Source organism: Falco biarmicus (assembly GCF_023638135.1).
Source record: "Falco biarmicus isolate bFalBia1 chromosome 22 unlocalized genomic scaffold, bFalBia1.pri SUPER_22_unloc_1, whole genome shotgun sequence".
In the NCBI taxonomy this organism is placed as follows: domain Eukaryota; kingdom Metazoa; phylum Chordata; class Aves; order Falconiformes; family Falconidae; genus Falco; species Falco biarmicus.
Genome location: NW_026611667.1, coordinates 104,026 through 119,607, shown reverse-complemented (window position 1 = coordinate 119,607; position 15,582 = coordinate 104,026). Strand labels below are relative to the sequence as shown.

Here is a 15,582-nt window from a genome sequence, read left to right as displayed (position 1 = left end):
TTTCATCAAGGCTTTGCAGTATGGATACAGAGAGAGATGGAACATATAGAATAAAACTCATCCCAAGCAGGTATCGCATTGCCTGCTGCTCGCTCCCTTCCTAAAGGACAGCTTGCTGCAACCAGCCATTAACTCTTCTTCTGCCAGAGAGAAAAAGAGAAGGAAAAAAAAGAAAAAGAACAAGGGGGGGGGGGGGGGGGAAGAAAAAAGGAAGGGGAAAAGACAGAGAGGGAGAACAAAAAGAAAAAAAGGAGAAAAAAAGGTATGCAGACTTGCATGCCCGTGTAAAACCCTCTTCACAATGTTCTGTTAATGCACTTGCTGCTAAAACAGAGGGAGAAGGGGCTGCCCAAAGCTCCACAAGCCTCCGCGTTAGAAGCCAGCGATCTAAGGCACCGGTGCTAAAAATAGCAAAAAGGGGCCAATTACGAATGGCACGCTGCCGAAGTGCTGCGGTGCCAGGAGCCGCGGCATCCCGATAAGCATACCTGTGAGAGGTGGCACATGTCCCTGCAGGCTTCAGGCTGCTTTCCTTAACAAGCAGTGGGGTTTTCTGACTTCCAGCGGGGCGATGCTCATGCAGCAGCTCCATCAAAAGCAACCAACTCATGCAGCAGCTGCATGAAACACAACCAATTCGTGCAGCAGCCGCATGAAACACAACCAACTCGTGCAGCAGCTGCATCAAAAGCAACCAACTCATGCAGCAGCTCCATCAAAAGCAACCAACTCGTGCAGCAGCTGCATGAAACACAACCAACTCATGCACCAGCTGCATCAAACGCAACCAACTCGTGCAGAAGCTGCATCAAACGCAACCAACTCGTGCAGAAGCTGCATGAAACACAACCAATTCGTGCAGCAGCTGCATGAAACACAACCAACTCGTGCAGAAGCTGCATCAAACGCAACCAACTCGTGCAGAAGCTGCATGAAACACAACCAACTCATGCAGCAGCTGCATGAAACACAACCAACTCGTGCAGAAGCTGCATCAAAAGCAACCACCTCATGCACCAGCTGCATGAAACACAACCAACTCATGCACCAGCTGCATCAAAAGCAACCAACTCATGCACCAGCTGCATGAAACGCAACCAACTTGTGCAGCAGCTGCATGAAACGCAACCAACTTGTGCAGCAGCTGCATGAAACGCAACCAACTCGTGCACCAGCTGCGTCAAAAGCAACCAACTCATGCACCAGCTGCATGAAACACAACCAACTCGTGCAGAAGCTGCATGAAACACAACCAGCTTGGTGGCAGCCCTCAGGCATAGAACTTTGCAACAAAATTTTTAGCACCGTGTTTGCATTTCCTCCCTTTGGCCAGCAGGTCAAGGGAGATGATTCTGCCCCCAGCTCTGGGGTCCTCAGCACAGGAGAGACAGGGTCCAGGGGGACCGCCGAGATGGGCAGGGGGCTGGAGCAGCCCTGCTGTGGGGACAGGCTGGGGGAGCTGGGGTTGTTCAGCCTGGAGAAGAAAAGGCTCTGGAGAGACCTTATGGAACCTTTCCATACTTCAAGGGGGCTTGTAAGAAAGATGGGGATGGACTTTTTAGCAGGGCCTGTTGCAACAGGACAAGGGGGAATGGTTTTACATCGAAAAGGGGAGATTCAGGCTTAGACATAAGGAAGAAGTTGTTTTACAAGGGTGGTGGGACATCGGCACGGGTTGCCCAGGGCGGTGGGAGATGCCCCATCGTCGGAAGTGTTCAAGGTCAGGTTGGACGGGGCCTCCGAGCAAACTGCTCTGGGTGCAGATGTCCCTGACCTTGAAATATCCTTTCCAACCCAAACTCTTCTATGATGATTCTAGGATCCTACTCGTGCTGGTGTAACACGGAGGCGATGGCCACTTTCTTCCATCGCACGGCACCTTTGGAGAGGGTCGTGCGACCCTTGCAGGGGGTTCCAGCCACCTTGGGATCACTTCAGCCAACCCTGCACCAAACTTCCCCCAGATCCTCCCACCACCGTCCACATTTGGGTTTACAAATCGCACTCGCAACGCTCCGTGACCTGACACCGGGGGATGTCCACAGCCCACCCCAGCCCCACGTTCATGTGTTTTCCAGTAAAACCACTCGCACAAGCATCAGCAAGGATGATTCACCCTGCGCTCACTGAACTAGCGACCGTAGCGTCTCCCAAAAATAATTAACAAATTTATGATTTTTCCCTTCGTGAGATTAGCGGCTCTATTCCGAGCGATGATTACAGAACACCAGCGAGTTCTGGCATTTCTGCCGATGAATTCAGCGCAACTAGCTGCTTATCTCGACAGGCTGCAGAAAGAAGCTGACAGCTCTTATTAAGTCCTACAAGGGGAAGAAGTGCAAAGCCTTGCACCTGGGGAGCAACAACCCCCTGCAGCCCTCTGTGCCGAACAAACCTAAGGACGATGAAGATTTACAGCCCAGGATTCCAAGCTTATCTGCCTCCAGCCTGCCTTGCAAGAAGAAATCGTCCCAGCATGTCCCAGGTTTCACGGCACCTCTTGGATGATCTCGCCTTATCGGTCAAGGCTGCCGGAGCAGCATTTTCCTGCTGCACAGGAACTGCGAAGGAATTGTTGTATCACCACTGGAAAGCTACACGCGTTCCATCACTATGGAACATTCCATCTCTATGAGGAAATACGTTGGGACAGCTCTGTTACACCATGAAAAAAAGAAAAAAAGACTCATGGATTCTCTTCGAGCCGTCTTAATGGAAGAGTGACAACAAGCAGCGGCAGGAGGGTAAGAGAAGGTCAGATGTGAGGAAGGGGAACTCACCCCACCCCCCCCCCGTTAGAAACCTATGACTTAAGTCTTTGAATGCGAAACGATTCTTCATACCGCAAGTACTCACCTGCTTTCTCTGCAAAGCAAATGGAAAAAAAAAACAACCAACGATTTTACCACGTGCAAAAAGAATTAACATCATTAATCGTGGGACTCGGTAGCGGTCAGGCTGTTCAGAAGGACCGATTTCATCGCGCCGAGTCCTCTGTTAATCATCATTCCCTTCCACAAGCTCCAGCACATTTGCCACGGATTTATAAACCTTAGAGAGAAGCGTTCGCTGTTGGCAGAAAGGGACAACGCTGCCCTTTCCCAGTGCCTCCCAGAGCAGAATCCCAGTTGCTATCAGCCAGGGATCCACCTGCAATGGCCACCACCACCCACCACCCCCCCCCCCCCCCAGTTCCACCACTGCTACATGAGCTTTCCTAATGGGGCTGTGAAAATCTTCCTGATGTTCCAAGCTGGAAGGCAAATGTTCGGGAAGTACCTGGAGAACGGCAGAGTTTTCTCTGCGGAGGAGAATCTGGAGTTCTGCAGAATTATCTCGCTATGAATTAATAAAACCTCCTGCATAGGAAGGAGCTTTAGCATCACAATTGGAAGTGCCAGCGCTGCGCCCGTGCGCTTGGGTCACCGTTACAAGGCTGGAAAATGAGATCTGGGGTGTGTGTCTCCGGTTTTACAACAAAACCACACGCGCGCAGTCCCCAGTTGGGGACTTCTTCAGGATAAAGCAGAAGAAATATCAGCAGCTGGGATTTACTGGCTCGTAACATCCCACCGTCAAAATGCAAACTGAACAAAACCCACCAGAACCTGCCGCACACGCTACAGCAGCTTCTCTACTACTAATAATAAATATGACTAATAAATACTACTAATAAATAATAAGTACTAATAATTCCACCTAATACTGCCTTCTGAAACCACTTCTGCAGGCTTTCCCTTTCTCGTCATCATGACAGAATATTAATTCACACTCGCCAGACCGCACTCTGGTTAATTTATATTATTTGATTATTGATTAGTCTGATGAATCGATGAAGTAATTGATATTATCTGGAAATATATTCAGCTGCGACATTAAGCAAGGGGTGATCTGTGGAGGACTGGCACGCTGCACTGCACTGAGAGAGACTGAGCAGGGAACAATAAGATAAAAAAACCATTGACCTCGCTTGCAGGCTCCTTCAGCGGCGATAAAAATCCAGAATCACGGCATCACCCAGGTTGGAAAAGACCTTTAAGGATGGACCATCGAGTCCAACCCTAAACCGAATGCTGCCGAGCCCACCGCTACACCACGTCACGTTGCGCATCGCGGACGCTATAGACTGCTGTTGCTGCCGTGACGAGAAGAGCAGCTGCTTCCCCCGGTGCCACCCGCTGCCCCTACCGAGAAAGCATCTCTCAGCAATTCCTGGCATCCTCTTAAAATGTCATCCCGGCGCCCATCCCACGTGAATCGCGACCTCAAACCCAACAGCGCTGCCCGCAGCACGGGAACCCACCGGGATGAACATAAGGACCAGCTGCAGGAGATGCTGCCGATGACTCAGGTTGGAGCGTTCTCCGCTTTGAGTCACTGTTGAATCAACGTCGGGTTGTGATACTAGGCGTCGCAGAGCCGCCGCCTTACAAAGAAATCATTATGCATCAGCTCTTCTATCTTGCATGGCTGGAAGAGGGAAAAGTGGGATTTTTATGGCACGAAACATAGAGTCATGAAGTGATCACCTACTACTATCGGGCGTTTGTTCGGAGGAGATGTTCAACACTAAGTGTTACCAACTCTGCTGTTTCCACCTGTTCACCAGCCAAAAATGTTTTACAATTGGTGACAGCTAATGACACTTATAACAAGGCTGGCAGACAATAATTTCATTACAAATCCCATGCCACCACCGTTCCCACCATTCAGAGTCTAACAAGCATAAAATTGCATGCTCGGTATGTACACAGGCAAGTATGTCATTACGCTGACAAAGAAATGATAGTATTTGTAGACAGTACGTTAACAAAAGAATAATATTCAGATGAAAATCACCTTTGGTTCAATATGAAGAAAGCGGGTTGCAGAGAAAAACAGGTCTCCCTTTCTACAGAAACATCTCGTGCTTCTCCAGCTTCCTTTCCTCCCGGTTGTTCGGGTTAGCGCACTGGAGATTAGCCCCCGAGCAACACAATTCCGCGCAACTTTTGTCAAGCTAATTGCTCTCCTTCCCCACTCTGTACCGGGGAGCGGAGATCAACAGAACATCAGGATGTTACGATTTATTTCTTTTCCCTTTTCACAATTGCTTTTGTCTTTGCACGGTGCAAAATAAATCGAGTTACCCCTCTGTGGGTGCCCAAAATCTAATCCTGAGTAACGAGGAGGCTGTTTCGAACCGTTTCAGACTTTAAATAAATGTCTTTGCTTAAAAGGAAAGACTCTTCGCGCTTAAACTGCGGTCCCACTCATTTGCATTTGAGGAATTAACGGGAACACTGGGGTTAGTTTAGGATTAATGCATTTGAACGACTGCATTTGGCACTAACGGAGGTATGCTTGAGCAAATCATGGATGGCAATCATCCATCAAGCACGGGATGGCAAGACTCTTCTGTAACCCAACAAAGTGCACTTTAGCAGCTGAGCTCTGCGAGGCATCACTGAAAGCCATTTCGTTAGCCACCAGGAAGCCTTTTGCGCCGAAAACCGGCAGCGATACTTCCTCGCTCTCCCTCTCCATCACCATTTACGTCTCTCGAGAGCACGCGACTGCCTTTATCTCTGACAGCTCCAAGCATTTCTAAAGCAGCGGCACCTACAAAGGACCAGCCATGCTGGGCTGCAAGGGCTGTCAGGTGGGAGCTGAGCATCCTCGGAATGTTGGATGCACGTGTGGCTTCGGGGCAGGGCTCAGCCACCACCAGCCCAGAGGCAAGCTGAGGTTCTGAGATAAGCAGAAAACTCCTTGGTTTGTGCCACTCGACACGTTCCTTGCCTGTTTCTAGAAAAATCATAATCTATCAAAGCAGGACCCCGAATTCCAACTAATTTTGGTAGCCCCACGAGCTCGACTGCCATTGCAAAGAGCATCCACTGCCCGCAGGCAGCACGGCAAGTGAAGCAGGATGGAGAACCACCAACAAAATGCAACCTACATGTGGCAGGGCTCTGCTTTTGCAACACTCAGGTTTTATTCAGTGGTTCCCCATCGCCTCGACCTTCTGCTGGGACTTAAATCCACCGCAGAGCTGGGAAGAAGGAGGAAAAAAAAAAAAAAAAAGCCAGTCTCTGTTGCATGCCTCATGAAGTAATGAAACCCTACCACAAAGCCATGTATTCCTGCCCAGCATGGAGCTGTTTCCAAAGAGACTTATAAACCCCCCGGCATCAAGATTAACAACTTTTTTTTTTTTTTAATTGCAATTGTTCAGAACTATTTTCCAAAGCTTACTGTGAGCTCCTTTCCTCCTGGCTCGCAATTTCTTCTATCAGCCTGAAGCAGGATCAGTCCCAACCGCCCTCCCTGATGAATGCAGAAAATCTGGAAGCTATAGGTGCCATGACATCAGAAGTTTGTAGGGGAAAAAGAAAAAAAAAAAAAACCCCAAAACAAACCTCGCTGAGAACAATCAATAAGAAACAAGCCCGTTAAACACGTATATATGGCAGATGTAAAGACTGGCACATCCCTGCGCCCTACTCAAAGGGACAAAATTGCAAATTTACAAGCATGAGGTATCCCTGAACCTTCGTGCTCATGGACAACTCGTCTGTTTTCTCCAAATCGTTCAGCATCACAGCCCAGAGATGCAGGGGAGGGGCGGCAAACAGCTCCTAGCGATGGTCCCGATGCTGCCAAGACGCCACTTCTTGGGTTCTCCTCCATCCCAGCTCCTCTCTCCACCTCAGACCTGCCGGGCACCGACGCGCCCGTCAGGACCGCTGCCTATAAGAGCATCCCACCGGTGCGAGGGGCGGCGGAGGGTTTCCCTTTACTAACATAAAGCCATCAAGAGTGTTCGCAACCCAGTGTGCTTCTTCCTGATGGGTCACGCTACACGTGGAACTTCCCCAACAAGATCTGCCATCACTCTTAATTTGCCTTAATTAGTGGGATGGCATTCCAGAAGCCTATTTGTGCTGCAGATAGAAAAAAAAATCTTGTAGCTAGGCAAAAACGCATGGAGAAGCAATTCCATCCAACGGAGCTTGCTGAGCGTATATTCTAAGATGGCACATTAGTTTGAAAAAAAATTTAAAAATTCATCAAAACAATTAATACACACTTCAGGCACCCATGCAAACCAAAAATCACTGTGTGAAGGTAGCTAGTGTGCCGCCACGTGATGGTGTGCGTGAGTTTTATTCCAGTTTACGCTGCATTTGTCACCGGCCAGGGCATGTAGAAAAGCTGATATGCTGCCTTTGAAGGACAAAGAGGATGCCAAAGGTTAATCTAGATTGACATTTTTATTCTAAACACAAAAGAGGCGGCGGGCTGGGGAAATAAAAGAAACGAGCATGTTGAAGTGTCACTTTGACCTTTGTAGATAAAGGATTCAGAAGCGTTTGGGGGAAGGAAAAAAAAAAATATTAAAAAATCGAGCTCCTCAAAGGCTGCAGCAAATTGAGCATCAAAAATTACCACCATTCCCTTCAGAACTAAATGTTAAATATTTAATTAGGCCATAATCTGCCACACAATGCTTAAAAGGCTACTCTTCCCTTCTGAAACATGAATCCCGTGCAAGGGGCCCCTCCGCCACAAGAGACGATATTTCTGTATCGCAATTAATTCCTGACCACTAAGCATCCCTCAGATACGAGACTGATCTGGGCTTTGTAGTTGAAGAGGAGAATTAAAGAGTTTTGGGGTTTTTTTCCCTTTTTTTTTTTTTTTTTTGTGGTCTTTCTACACAGGGAGGCTCAAGTGCTCCAGCAGGACAGATGGGTAGACGTAAAATCCGCAAAAGAAAGGGAATAAATCTCTATAATCACACAAGCATCTGCTATAAAGGAGGCGAAACCCAAAAGCCACTCAACTCTTGGCCTCCAGAGAGCACCTCATCTGCGGGATGCTCATCGTCCTCCCAGAAAGAAGGAGAGGATGGAAAAGCTGAGATAGCCGGAGGGTGAGCTCATTGGCATCCTGCAAATGCAGTGAGACAACGGAGTCCTACAAACAACATCAAAAAACAGAGGGGGGTGGGGAAAGTAGTAATGATAATAATATTAAAAAAAAAATTAAAAATTGAAAAAAAACCCAAAAAAACAACCCACTAAAATGCAAAATTTACTCCAGAGCAGCCAAAAAGGACTGATAAGGTGTTGGTTTTAAATGTTGCAGGAGAAAAAAGGTCACCTAAGGAGACAAACCGACGCCGGGAGCCTGAGCCTCTAGAGCTTTGCCTATTGCTAGAATTAAACCTGGTGAAGGATGGGGAGAAGGCTTTAAAAAATAAAATAAATAACCCAAACAAAACCAAGCCTGTGTTTTAGGTTTGGGTGGTTTTTTTTGGGGGGTTGTGCATGTCTGTTTTTGTTGTTTTTGTTTTTTTTAACAATTGTGAATGGGATTTGAAAACCGCGAAAGGCGCAACGCATCCCGCAGGAGCTGTCAGCGGAGGCAGAATATTTACGAGGGGCAATTAACTCCGGCTTTGTAGCTTGTCTTAATTTTGGCAGCCTCTTTGTGATGACATGCTTGGTCTTTACGACCCGGGCAATAACAAACAAATAAAAAGTTTTCCATTTCAGACCGGGCTAAGACACACCGGCTGAATCGCGTTTGCTCTAACGGGGGGATCGTGACCCCCAGCAGCAGACCAAGGGGGGGGGGGGGAGGGGGGGATTCAGCAATTAATTAATCACCCATCCTCCACGGTGGCTGCTTCGGCAGGGCTCAGGTGGAGTAAAAAGGATTTATTTATTTATTTATCCCCCACCCACCCACCGCCATTGGAGAAATTCCTTAAATGACAGCGCTTGGAGGCAAAGTATTTATATATATATTTTAAAAAAATATATATTATATATATATATTAAATAATATATTCAATATAGTATATATTTTATATTTTTATATATATGATATATATGTTTGTATATATTTTTTATATATATATATAAAAAAAAACGGGGAAGCATGGGGCTGAACATCTTTGGGAGTGTTTTACAGTGCTCAGCTTGGCTGAATATTTAAAAATGTTTGTAGCCACGTGTGGTTGGTTGGGGATTTGGGTTTTTTTTGTGGGTTTTTTTATTATTATTTTTTTTAAAATACTTATTTCTTCTCTTGGAGGTCAAGCCTGTGAGTAGAAAAGGAGGCGGGGAGTGCCTCTTGATGTTAAACATCACCAGCTCGTACCATGCCCCACCTGGTTCTACACGCTACACGTAGCTGCACCTTCAGGCTGCTTATGTTCTGCATAAGTACATCTCCTTTAAACATAATTTATTTTTAAATAAATTATTTTTAAATAAAAATAATAATTTTAAAACAAGCCATCTCCTTTAAACACCTTATTCCAGTTAAATTGGAAGAGATAGCCGACACCACCACCAAAAAAAAAAAAAAATCCACAACATTCAAAAATTAATAATAACGTTACGCAACGACTTCCAGCGCTAAGAACTTACCTAACTCAAGAGGAAAACGAGCTGGTGTTCCAGGGCAAGAGCAAGCACCGCTATAAATATTGAATAAGGGTCTCGCCACTCTCATCCTCCCAGAAGGCTCCACACTACGTGAATTTGTATGAAAAATTGAAGAGTGTTTGGAATTGTCTGGCACTACACGAGCACCAGAAAGCTCCATTTTTAACTTTTTTAATTTTTTTTCCTTAGCATCTGGCAAGCACAAGGGAGCCCAGCTCCACAGGTATTGTTATTTCGCACAATTACCCTACATGTAGAAACTGGAATTGGTTGGGGAAACATTTTTTTTTGCCCTTCATACAACACGCAGCAGGTACGTCGTGCCTCTTGCCCGTTGAGTACGCCGCGGTACGATTCTCATGGTATTTGTAAGTCGTCTCCCTTCCCCTGTAAATATTCAATTTAACTGACAAGGTCTTGTTTTATGCATGGGAAGGATCAACCACGCCTGAACCATTCCTGACGCGCGTTGGTTTTCATCTCCAGTGGGATGTTCAACCTCTCTTGGCTACGTTCTGCATGGAGTTGAGCAGGATCTCTGCATGGGAGAGACACGGACCCACCTGAATGGGTCCAGAGGGGACCACGAAGATGATCCGAGGGCTGCAGCATCTCTGCTGTGGGGCCAGGCTGGGGGAACCAGGGTGGTTGAGTGGTGGGACACTGGCACGTGTTGCCCAGAGTGGTGGGAGATGCCCCATCTCTGGAAACATCCAAGGCCAGGTTGGATGGGGCTCTGAGCAACCCACTCCAGGAGAAGGTGTCCCTGCTTGTTGCAGGGGGGTTGGGACCAGACGACCTTGGAAGGTCCTTCCCAACCCCAACTGGTTGCGTGAGGTTTCTACGATCCAGACTTCCCATGGAACCAGGCTTTAAAGCACGGCACTTTGCACAGGGTCTTCTGGAGCAAAAACCCACCACCACGTTTACACCACCGCTACATTTACACCACTGCTATGTTTACACCACCGCTTTTTTTTTTTTTTTTTTTTTAATCCTCACCCTGGAAAGCTTAAAAGGGAAAAACTGACACAACACAGACCCCTCCCCCGTGGAAATGTTTGAGCACCTCAGAGCCTGGCTGTTAAAAGCCTACTTGATCATAGCCTTCCTTTTTAATAATAAAGTTATTATTAAAATATTATGAAAATAACTTCTGCAGGCTGAGGAACACAAGGGTACGGTTGAACTCCACTGCGGATGCCCCTGGGATTTTTTTTTTCCTGACCTTCCAGAAGCTTAGCGTTGCTCTCCAAGGTTTTTAAAACGTAAAGAATATCGTTGTTTCTTCTGCCGCCTTCAACGTGAGGCCTGAGAAACACAAGCATCAGCATTACCAGTAATTAAACGCTTTGCAAAAGCACTACAAGATGTTCCACTTTGTGCAAAGCGTTACGGAAATCTGGCGGCTCGCTGCTGGGAGATAACCATTGCAAAGCTCCAGCCCCTTTTTTGCTATATTTGCATAAAATTATGTTGTGCTACTCCAGCTAACCCCAGTTGAGCAGACGTTAGAAATAAAAGCGTGTCCAACGCTGTCCTTACCTCGGTGACCTCAAAACTTTTTTTTTTTTTTTTCACAGGTTGCTAACTAAACGTCCTAACGTTAGCCTTGGTTTTGGCTGAGAAAATAGCAATGGATGCATTAATGGAAAAAAATTAATAAAAGGGTCATGGAGGCTACATGCCTTCCCTAAAATCACGTCTAACCCTCCCTGCAGAGCAGAAATAATAATAAAAAAATAATAAATGCATTAAAAGTGACAAAGAAATGCAGAATTGCCAGATCTAACCAGAGAAAGAACCAGGAACTGAAGCAACACACACTCCCAAAGGGTCAGAAAAGCAGCGGCAGCAAAGTTAACAAGCCAAGCGCAGTTAATTGCCGGGCACTCGTTTGGGAACAAGCCTAACAAAGTCTTTTCTATCTTTTTGTCTCATTTAATCCATTTTTCCTCGATCCGTCTTGCTCTGAAATGAAAAGTCTGAAGAACTGCACAGCACCTTCACGACAACCGCCGGTGTGAAACTAGTAGGTGTTTTAATCACTGATGGGATAATTGACCTGCAGGTACCACATCCCACCAGAGCCACGAAGCACGTGTAAACGCCTCTTCCACGAACGCTCCGTAGGATGCTCCACATTTGGTAGGACTCCATATTTTTAACAAGAATGTTCAGAGGCTGCACTGAGATAGTAACTCTGGTGTTCTACTGAAACAATCTATACAATTAACTCCATTCCAGTGAGTTAATTATCCCAAACTGGAGTAAGCTATTAATAATAAACTGGACTATTCAAGATTCAATTCCTTTGCAGTATCTAAGGCGTACACCCTCCCAGGTTTCGGTGAGCGTGCAGGAGAAACGTGTAAATCAGAACTCAGAAATGCAAGTAAACGCAAATAACTCAGAAATGCAAGTAAATGCAAGTAACTCAGCAATGCAAGTAAAACCAGGAGGCGGGGAAGAGCCCCAGTATCAACCCCAGCTTCCAGCCACTGGATGCACCAGCTTTTCCCAGCCCAGCCCCAGCTTGTGGTGGTTGACCTCAGCAGTTCTGCTGTCCACCTCCAGCACCCTGGAGCATCTTCCTTGAAGAATACCTGGAGGTGAGGAATGCCTGGAGGTGAGGCGTGCAGGACAACGCACAAACGCAGCATCATGTTGCTGCTGACCAAGCGCCCTTGCACCTGTGCCGGTGTGCTCACCCCCTAAGTGATGCTTCCCACAGAGACCCGCACGCACGGGGCAAGATGTGCCCAACAAATCTGCCTGAGAACACAGACAGGGGTTTAAAGTAATTTTCTGAATCATAAAACCTACTGATAACTTCCCAAAAACCTATGGTGCCAAACCAAGCTGCGAGCACAGAAAAATATCAAAACACAAAATATCAAATCTAATTACTTGATGGCAAACAAAGCAGGTGTAGGTGACCTTAACACAGGTTACGTCTAACCTTAACGCGTTAGACTAGAGGACTGCTCACCCTGGCTGCGTGACCATTGCCTTTTCTAACCGCAGCGCTTCACGCGTTCCCATTGCTGTTTGGGTCAATGCCCTGTGTTCTCCAAAAATTGCTTTCTTGCTCTAAAGGAAGAAAAATTTTCTTTCAGATGAACTTCATTCTGAAATGGCCATCTCTGGAAAGTGAAGAGGTGGTAGCAGGGCAAAAATGCTCGGCCACCGCTTTTTTTTTAGGGGGGATTTGGCTGTTATTTTAATTTCCATGGATGACCAAATACAAGGACATCGCTCTTAGCGCCTTAATGGAATACAAAAGGGTCTCTGTCCTGGTGGAAAACGGGAGGAGCTTAAGCTGAAGGTAGAACAGTGACCTTTGAGCTGAGCATCAAACCTGCACCACCCTGCGCTGCTTTTTGGGAACCTCCTGCGCATTCATTAGAGGGAGCCCATGGGGGAATGGATTCTCCCTTGGGATTCACAGTGCAGTGATGTGGACAACCTGAAGCGGCCATCTGTCCTGAAATTAAGAGGTTATGTTCTCTTCCAGAATTGCACTTCATCAGAAGAATTAGGAGTGACAATATCGCGGCAGAGGCAGCAGCTGCAGCGATTGAACACTGAATGGCATGGCAAAGCAGAAAGGGCAGCCAATCTCAACATAATCTTCACAGAAGCTCTTCTTCTAAACTGGCCAAAAATTGTTAAGAGACTCTTTTCCTCCAGAAATTAAAAGCTGCAGACAAGCAACACAGGCTCAAACATCTAGACTACACGTAGGGTGGAAATTTTTGTACGATGAGGGTGGTGGGACACTGGCACGGGTGGCCCAGAGAGGTGGTGGATGCCCCATCCCCGAAAACGTTCAAGGTCACGTTGGACAGGGCTCCGAGCAACCCCCTCTGGGTGAAGATGTTCCTGCTTACGGAGGGGGTTGGACTAGATGACCTTGAAAGGTCCCTTCCCACCCAAACTATTCCGTGATTCCACGGTTTACTGCATAAAACAAGGCAGCATGTCCCAAGTGCCCAAGGAGAAAGCTCAGGAAATAAAATTAATTTAGATCTACCACACCACGCAACCCAGGGCTCATAAGCTATCTCCAAATGCCAGGCTATTAATAGGTTCCATTAGCAGGAATTATATTATTTATCCTGCCTGTGCAAAAGCACATTATATTGACTATATTTCAAATCAAGCAGTACGCGGACGTTTCCCTCAAGGATCCATCAAAGCGAGCCCCTGGGAAACGCTGGAGCCTCTCTGCTCTGAAATCCTGCATCCCACCAGGCATCACGTGGAAGCGGCGCATCCTGCTCGGCAACAGAACTGGACCAAGACCCACACACACACACACATCCACGAGTACTGTCCTAGTTAAAACGCCGTACCTATTTGACGGAAATGAAATCCTCCTCGAGATTCCTACGAGGTCAGTTTCCAACGAAGCAGCGGCCCCTGAGGTGGGAATTTTCCTCATTTAGCTGCAACTCTGCAAACCAGCCCGACCCTTCTCCCGCCCCTCAAGCGACAGACGGTGAGTGGCCAAACTGGACCTGGTGGCAACTCAGATTCTGGGGGCTACGCACAGCCTTGCAACAGCTTCCCCATTTCTTCCCCACCTTTCCAGCTCCTCCTTCCCATTCCCCTTGCAGTAATTAAAAAAAACACAACCCAGGGCTCGCCCCTCTGCTTTATTCATTTTCACATCACGCGTCTTGGTAGGGCAACATAAAAAAATAAAAATAAAACACCTGAAGAGGTATAAACAGGGGAGTTACTAGTTGGATTAATAATTTGATGCTTGCTGAGTGCTGCTTTTAAAATCAATGCTGAAGAAAGATCTCAAAGATGAGGTTTTAGTGCTCGCCACTGGCAACAGAAGCTTGCCCTGGCCACCAGCGCACGGCGCCACATCACAACACGTCAAGAGAGGTTTCCCTCTTATTTATGGACTGTGGAAGTTTCTTTCCTACTACTTTCCTACCTGCTTATCCTGTTTTGCATATAACTCTGGGAATTTAGCAGGTGGCTTTTGTTAGTTTTAGGCTACTAGAGAAATGGAGAGTTCTCCAGGAGAACACGGATGCGCCAGAAATAATGAAGAAAAACTCCAGGAGTTGGTCGTGACGGGAGGAGGGTGGTGGAATTCTTGGTTCCAAACATCTGCAGTCTCTTACGGAACCCAAATCTGTGCGGTTATCCAAAAGCAGGATCAACCCCCAAAGATCATCGCGACCCTTAAGGGCTGCAGGGTCGGGTCATGCACGTCTTCCAGGATTCAGGAAAGTGCACGACCGCATCGTTCCCGGCTGTTTGCCCTGGGAGGTGGAATCTGGGCCACTAAAGCCACCCCAAGATGAAAAAGAAGACATCTCCATCCTAAAAAGCTGCTGCCAGCCTCCTGCAGCGGCTCGGCGTTGGGGATTCTGTGCCCTTCATCTCTCGCTTTTCCAGTAATGCGAGTTCAAGGGAAGGTTAATTAGTGTCAGGACACCGCTGCTGGGGATCGTTACTGCCGGCGCATGACGAGTCACAATTTTTACCTTACTTTGGGCCATGCTGCAGCTCCCCAACACAGTGTGTGTGTGTATATATATATATTTATTTAATTTTTTTAAAAATTGCAATATAGATTTGACTGTTCACCGCTAAGCAGGCACAGAAGGGGTTATCACGGGTCAACAGCGAGATGGCAACATAAGCTGCTGGCACAGGAAAGTGAAGAAAGGATGAGGAATTTCAAAAGAAAAGAAAAAAACCCACAAACCCCCCCCCCCCCCCCCCAAACCCACCAAAACAAAACACACCTGTCTGTTTCAAAACTCCTGCCAGATCTGAACGGGGTGAAATCTCAGCAAAAGCCTTTTTGAAGCCTGATAGACAGTTTAATTGCCTTGCTAAGGAAGCCAGTAACTGCAGTGGGTGGACCGAGCTGGGAACGACTGAGCAGCAGCAGAATTTAAAGCCCAAGATTCAGAAGAACAAGTAAGACCATGACAATACAGAAGAGGAGGGCAGGCTCCTAAAAAAAAAATATAAATATATATATATTGATGGCATCCTCCTCATTGGTTTGATGACTAGAAATAAAGGGAAGGAAATAATGTAGAAAGCAAAGAGCTGGGATGCCTTCAGCAGACCAACTCCCTCATGTCTATGGTGGGCAACG

General features: G+C 46.9%; 1 protein-coding gene across 3 annotated transcripts in view; it reads right to left on the bottom strand.

The window, feature by feature from the left end:
* Positions 1–15,582, bottom strand: part of LOC130143294 (leucine-rich repeat and fibronectin type III domain-containing protein 1-like protein) — a 53,184-nt gene that overhangs the window by 18,433 nt on the left and 19,169 nt on the right. Inside the window, exon 2 of one of the 3 annotated variants that reach the window (XM_056325998.1) lies at positions 4,304–4,470. The exons of the other annotated variants lie outside the window; for them this stretch is intronic. The gene's annotated coding sequence lies outside the window, so the exon portion shown is untranslated. The remainder of the gene's footprint in view (positions 1–4,303; positions 4,471–15,582) is intronic. 3 annotated transcript variants of the gene reach the window in all.